This window comes from Homalodisca vitripennis, chromosome 2 (genome assembly GCF_021130785.1).
Source record: "Homalodisca vitripennis isolate AUS2020 chromosome 2, UT_GWSS_2.1, whole genome shotgun sequence".
NCBI classification, from domain to species: Eukaryota; Metazoa; Arthropoda; class Insecta; order Hemiptera; family Cicadellidae; genus Homalodisca; species Homalodisca vitripennis.
The window spans coordinates 7,567,946-7,576,012 of record NC_060208.1 but is presented as its reverse complement, the minus strand read 5'-3'; positions in this window follow the sequence as shown (position 1 = coordinate 7,576,012).

Here is an 8,067-nt window from a genome sequence, read left to right as displayed (position 1 = left end):
GTTGATATAGAGGTCTAGTTGTACTTAACCAAATGTAGGCTGCCGATTTAAACTTCTTTAGATTTGGTAAATTTTCTATTTCACTAGGCAGTTGATTAAATAGATTGGCTATAAATACACGAAATTCCAAATCAAATCAAAATAAGATTTGAACATTTGCCTTCAAACTAAGTGTTAATTTTATAAAAAGGTGCCCAATTAAAAATGCCTCAACGCCCAAGGTTTTAAAAACACGTCTCAAACTCTGCCTAGCGTCAAACGCTTTTTACAGGGCTGATGAGTTTCTTCTGTCATCTAACTGGGAGACCACACGGTAAAGAAACTGACTAGCGCTGGAAGTGGGTGTAATCGGCATCGAATGAATAACGTGTGAATGTTGTAAGTTTAAATTTAGCCTTGCTATGAGATGGATAAAGACTTTTATACTTAATAAATTACTTTTATTACACAATTTATATTGTTGACATGAATTAAATTATTTGATGAGGTCTATGATGGTGCATGTCAAACCATGGAATTTGGCTGAGTTTAGTTTCTGTGTTAATTTATTTTATATATTATTGTATGTCAACCTATCTGTCTGCAACACATCTTGAGAATGAAATGAGTATTATATATATATATATATATATATATATATATATATATATATATATATATATATATATATATATATATATATATATATATATATATATATATATATATATTTTATACAGGGTGTTCCAAAATTACAAGACCAAACTTCACCCAATTGTTCAGGAGGTCAAACTGAACGGAAAATGTTATATAATGTATAGTCCTATCTTGCTTCGTTTACCTTAGATCGGCCATTTTGTTTTTTACATACAATTAATTTTATTTTTAATACGGGTTTACCGATTTTGTTGAAACTTGGCATAAATATTATAAACATGAACATAAGTTGTAAAAAAATATTTTTTTTAAAATCTTATGTGTATTTTCAAAATGGCGGCCATTCAAAATATTAAAACTTAAATAACTTGAAAACCAACCGTTTTTTAAGATTTAAAAAAAATATTTTTTTTACAACTTATGTTCATGTTTATAATATTTATGCAAAGTTTCAACAAAATCGGTAAACCCGTATTAAAAATAAAATTAATTGTATGTAAAAAACAAAATGGCCGATCTAAGGTAAACGAAGCAAGATAGGACTATACATTATATAACATTTTCCGTTCAGTTTGACCTCCTGAACAATTGGGTGAAGTTTGGTCTTGTAATTTTGGGGCACCCTGTACCTATATGAAGTGTTGCATGCGACCTCAGAGTAGCCTGTTACGTGGTGTGGCAGTAAATGTTCTTACTTTGTACAGTAAATGATATGTTCTGTTCACTATGATTCGTATGTTGTATTGAGACTCTTGATATCAACATTCCATTAATATTCAATATGTTTAAGCAATTAAATTAAAACAGACATAATTATACTGAAATTAAGTATACTGAAGCCAGTTAATACACAATAATATGGTGTTCTATCTAGGTAGCAATGTGGACTAATCTACTTCAATTTAAACAATTTCACATTATATAAATCAATTTAAAAGTTCGTGCGAATTCATCTCTCTAAATCCTCCCTCCTTATAAAGGATCTGAAATATCTGTATCTCTGGATCGATTATAAACATCCAAGTCAGGTTTTCTCCCAAAAGCGGATGTATGGACGTTGTTTTCCTCTTACGGCGTTCAACAACATGGACATATGGGACCGTTCTTTTTGAACAAAAAGTTTAATCTCTCAAAATCAATTGATCTCATAACGTGTGATCTCTTGATTAGGTTATTGAACATTCTAAGGAATTAAATAAAATATTTAAATGATTACGTTTTACAACAGTAATTGATAATAAAACAACATAAAATAATCCAGTAGACGACTAGCACGCATACTTCAGTTGTTGGTGCATGGGCATTAATCTCTGTACAGAAATTACTGAATATGCCCGTAATAAAAACCTGTGAAACAAGTTTACAGTAATAAAATTACACTTTCACCACATCAATAGGCTCCATTAAGCTTTTTATCATCGAAGGAGAGAAGTCACATGTCAGACCACGTAAAACTCAAATCCCACACAGCATTTAACCGAACTATCCTTTAAATTAAAATAAGGATTACATACATTTTTCTTCCTACTAACCCACAAAGAATCATAATACTGTAATTGCATCAGAATCGCTGTTTATAAAGTCAATTGTAATTTTTATTCAAGATAAGGTAGAAGTAAGATGTTTAATGGTTCACTGTTTATCCTGCCAAGACTTAATTAAGATTTGGGCTGTTATCGCGAGATAACCAAATCAAAAACGTCGAGCGTGGCTGCTGCTTGGATGAGTGACCGCTGAGCGATCCTGTCCTTGCAAGCAGCCCGCCTGCCCGGCCATTGATGGTGGTTCGGAAGTCACCTTTAAGCCGCTGATCCTCAGGTTAAGTGTTAGAGAGGGCTTCTTAGCTCTAACTTCGACTAGTAATATAAGCTATAACTGTACTTTTTAACCTAATATTTGAATTGTAATTGAATTTAATCCCTTCGCCTAGTAATTTAAGCTATAACTTTACATTTTAACCTAAAATTTGAGTTGAGAACATTTACAGAGTGATCCTTTTGATCCTTAAATATAAAACTAAAGAACAACACAACAGTTACACACACCAGTTTGTTGTATACTGTATATAAACTGAAATAAATAAAAAAGCAAGCAATTTTGGTTTAATATAAACATATGGTTCGAATGATTATTTAAAATTTTTAAAGGACTGCCTTCATGTTTGAAAACGCAATGTAATGGCTGTTCAGCATCTGTTTTAGTATTAGATAGTTGAAGGCGTTCAGTAAAATCTTCGTTCACTGTCACTGTTTGATTAGACTTTGCACTTGGAAAATATAGTAGCATGCAAACAACCTTATGAGGATCACATTTATCTTGAAATATTTTTTATAAACTGATAAAGTTAAAATTGTTACAGTTTTAATTGTTACAATCATCAATATAAAACTTCATCATCAGTTCATGTTACACATGTTTCGTTTTTCAGAGTTATACAATAAGTTAGTATACGACCACGTATAACAGACTTGTTGCATGCGAATATTCGAGTCTATAGTTCATTTCTTTCTCGATACACTCTGCTGAAACAAACAGATAGAAGAAGAAATTTGCCAGCACCCTGAATAGAATGTAGAACATTTGAAGTTTGTTAGCTCGATACTCGATACTGTGCAAACACTCAGCCAAATACCCTGGCGGGACACGGTCCATCACCAAACTCGGTCTTGCTCATAAGTGTCATGCAAAATTTAAAGTGTATAGTTCAAATCGTTCTGAGACAGTCTGTGGGCAGTTACGTTGTGTTACGTACCTCTTTGCAAATCCCATAGATTACATAGATCAGAACTGTTTACGTTTAAAATATATAACTGCCCTCATATTTTTCTGAACACTTTGAATATTATGAGAAATTTAAGGATCTTAAATATATATAATTTTTTAATTCAAATTATTTGTAACTTTAAATTATTGTAACAAATCATTAAAGGGTATCCTGGACGTTTAAAAGTAAATTGTGGTATTCGATTGACATGAGGTAGTTTCTGAGTGTATAATGTTTAATATAGAAAATAAGTGCTTTAGACATTATTGTTCTCCCAGTTGCCTTCAAGGACATCCGAGTTATAGTGTCACCTCATCCTGCAGAACCAGATAGTGCTGTTGTGCTTGGCACATATGTTGGGAGAGCAGCACTCCCAGGAGTTGTCCACTTTTCCTTCGGCTGTTAAATTCTTGCACTGAAACATTGAGGAAGATAAGAATACAATTTATAGCATCAGTAGAGAAAATGGTGGGTCTACGATTTCACAGATTTTCTCCATTTAGGAGAAGTTGGTGAGATTTCACCGTTTAACCATAGAAGGAGTTCTGCATGACTTATGGAGTTAGAGGATATTCAGAAGCCTGCCGTAACCCCATGGATAGCCACCATGAGGAAGGATAATGTTAGGCTTACTATCTCAGTTATGCCATTTTGGAAGAAGGTTTTTCGATTTTTCAACCTTTGCAGGTTCAAGGGGGGCATGGGACTTTGCACAATCATGCTTCTTCATCCTCCTCCTCCTCCTCCTCATCATCATCATCATCATCATCATCACCACCACCACCACCACCACCACCACCACCACCACCACCACCATTAACATCATCTTTTATTTAAAATATTTTGATAGACATTTATATTAAATTTAATACGTTTAAATATAATTCCAACAAAGAATAAGTTTTTATGCAGGAATTAAGTATGGAATAGCCTGTCCAACATATAACTGTTTAACAAAAGCAAGCAACATTAAGTTGTATTCAAGTTTAAAATGCTAACTAAACTAAATACTACTAAAAAACTAAATATTATTTACAGATATGTATATATTTAAAAAAAGTCGAAACTCATAGTTAAAAATAGTCTACACCAGGGGTGCCCAACCTTTTTTACCCAAGGGCCACATTGTAAAGCCTTTATGGCCAGGCGGGCCAACATCCCAGGGGATTTGGAACCCTAAACAAAACGTATTGCCCGGGGATTGTTCCAGAAATCTTGTGCAAAATATGAGTTTTAAGGTTATTTGCCCTTGTTTCCAGATTATTGTAATTTCTTATTATTTATTAGTTGTTAGGTAAAGGTTTATAATATATTATGTTTTTAAGTTCTTTTAGTAGAAATAAATATAAACCCAGACTTTTTGGATGTTTGCTCTAATTCTCAGGGAACAATAAAAAAGTCACCAAAAAAAATTGAATACATTGATTTTAATTAATCCTACTAGGATACTAGGACATACAAATTACGTGGCGAGTGGTGACCTTGAGTTGGGTAGGGGTTACGTCGCCGCACCGCGCGCTGTGCCGTGCTTTACGCGCGCTCTATTCGCCAGCCGGCAGCCACCACCGTAGTCAGTGAAATCTGTCTGCAACTACTTTACTTCTTTCAACACTCATACTCCACCAAATGAATACGGCTCGTTCTACGTGAAATCGGCTAGACTGCTTGGTTCTAAAAATTTGAATTTATTTAATATTTCAAATGCTTGTAAACAAATTTGGTTGTTTTGGCAACAAGGCGGGACACATAAAACTGACTCGCGGGCCGGATTCGGCCCGCGGGCCGTAGGTTGGGCAGCCCTGGTCTACACCAAAGTACCTGTGTTTTACACTATTATACATACTGTACAGTAGAACTCCTGGATACATAGCCTAAGTTTATTGAAAGAGAGTAAAAAAACAATGATTAGTTAATTATGTTACTAAATGTTCAAGAATGACTTCACCTGCTCATGCATATTGGTATGGTGAGCGCTCCACTTAAACATATATAGATTAAATAATTTAAATTGGCGTTTTAAAAACGTTAACAGGCAGAAAAATTTAAATAAAAGTTTTGAAACATAATTTATAATTCTATAAAAAATATTTTTGTTGAAAAAGATTCATTCCTAAAACGCACATGTACACATCCAAGTAATAGATACGTATAAACTGACTGTATTGTGTTTTTAATAAATTAGCTTATTAAAAAAGTGGCTTAATTTGGTGTTTAAATTTCTTTAAAAAATAAAAAAAATTAATAATAACATACTTCAATGAAATATGGAGTTTTATTTTCATTCAATGTTACAGTTTCTTTCAATTTTTAGATTTTTATGTTATTTTTAAACACTGTTGTAATTATTTTTACAGTGCTTATAATTATTATGTTGCTTTTAGCTATGTTTAGTTAGATTATACGATTTTCAGCGAAATTTGATTTTATTCTACAAATATTATTTCTTTTTAATGCTTGTAGGTTTGTTAAATCTTGAACTGAATTTCGACCACTTTTTCCTATATAATAAACTGTTCAGTTCTTCGCAGTCTAAGCAAGAAACCTTCTAATTTTGAGGTCAAGAGCAAGGGCAGGGGGCAGGGGGTCGTTATTTTATCCTGGAAGTTCAGGGAAATGTTTGTATTTGATTGACTTGCGACAGTTCAGATCATATAGTGTTCTTTATCTATATATTGTCCGTCTGTATTGTAATAAATGTAACACATTCGATAACTTCTGTCATGTTCTTTGTACCTCGTCGTATGTTTATTGTTATTTTAGTGTAGATATTGAATTTTACACGAAATAGACAGTGTATAAAGAAAGACTACAGCAGGTATACTAATAAAATATATTTCGGATTGTGGAATGGCTTAAAACTATTTCTCTACCTGAAACAATGCCGTCAATTAAAATTTACAAATATCTATTTTGTGATAAGTTTAGAAAACCATTGTATTGCTGGAAACAATAAACGAAAATTAGATCCTACCATGGCATTGAGAATTATGCAAATATCGCTATCCAAAATTGCATCCTGGATCAAAAATACTGCCGCGATCACAATTGGTAACACAAGAAACAACTTAGTAGCCATTGTAATCTGCACTGCACTAGATCTTGGAATATTCCTGTGTGGATTACAGTTTTAGGACTAACAAACGAACAATTGCATTTGGAAACATTTACGCATTGTTGAATTTTAACTAAGCCAGTTAAAAGCTTAAGTTCACAATATATTTACACGCATTTGGCATTTATAAAATTAGTGAATGGATTCGAGTTCCAATAAAACGTAGGATGTCAAAATATAAATTAAAAGTTGTTGGAAAAAATTGCTTTAAACTACATAGTCTGTGTTATAAAACAATCCACAACACCAATTTACTTTGTTAATGTACCATAATGTATGTTTTATTATACAATATACTTAATTGGTGGTACGACGCTGCTATTATAAAAGTATGTATAAACGGATTTATGTTTGAAAAACTGTAAATAATTTATCTTCCAGAACAATGCACTGTTTGGGGAAATAATATGATTGATACGGACTATTCCCAATTATTTCTTACGTAACCTAACAATCTCTTTTTATACTGAATTGTGTTGAACTTCAATCCGCTTTATATAACTAACCTTTTTTTCCCGATACGAAATATTTACTGTTTATGACCCATAATCGATTAACTACAGAACAATAACAATTGTAATATGCGTATTAACGAACAAGTTTATCACCGTATCCCACACACCAACACAACAACTCAAGGAACATACTTGCACCCAATGATTTTCAGGGTTCAAAAGACAGTCCTGCTTTATCTTTATCAATAGGACTAGACAAAACCAATGACCCTGATAAAGATGTAATTGGACAAAAGATTTGAGTCCAAGTTGAGTCCAGTCTTTCTCTTACAAGGATGTCTTACCCTTTAGCAGAACATGATAGAACAGAGGTGTGATGTTTTTTTAGCTGTAGCTGGCTAATCAGATTAGTCTGCAACCACCTGGAAGAAGAAGAAGAAGAACAGTGAATAATAACTGTATTTAAATATGGCTATTAATAAATACTTAAGGTTTTTTCATTAAAACAAGCACAAATTAGAATTTGGACATGTGGCGCTAACTCTAGCCACACAGTTGAAAATATGCAATAAAATTGGCTGTATGGATATTGAAAGTCGCTTGTTGAATTTTGTACTGAAACTTTTTAATCGACCATGATTTTTGTACTCTGTTGTAATATAAAAAGTGTTTGAAAATACATTAGAAGTCCTATTCAAATAAAGTTATTACTTTTGTAGATTATAAACATATTTATTTTCTTGTGTTAATTAAAATAAAGCTAAATACTTCAATAGGTAAGGATATTATGACCGCAGTTGAACAATGTAGTTCTACAATCAGCTGATTAGAACAAAATTTAAACAGATTGTTGTTGTGGCTTACAAACAATACTGTCACATAATGGCAGTGGATATTGTTCAGTACCTGGGGTTTTTAAAGCGCATTATCTTCTTTATTTACGAACAAATTTCCTTATAATCGGTATCGTTAGATTTGTATTTAATTGTCTAACTAAAATGTTATGACTGTGATTTTATTATGACTTGATGTTTTCAAATATTTTTACTTAAATATTTATCTTTTCTACGATTAGGCCTTTAAGTTATAAAGGTATATAG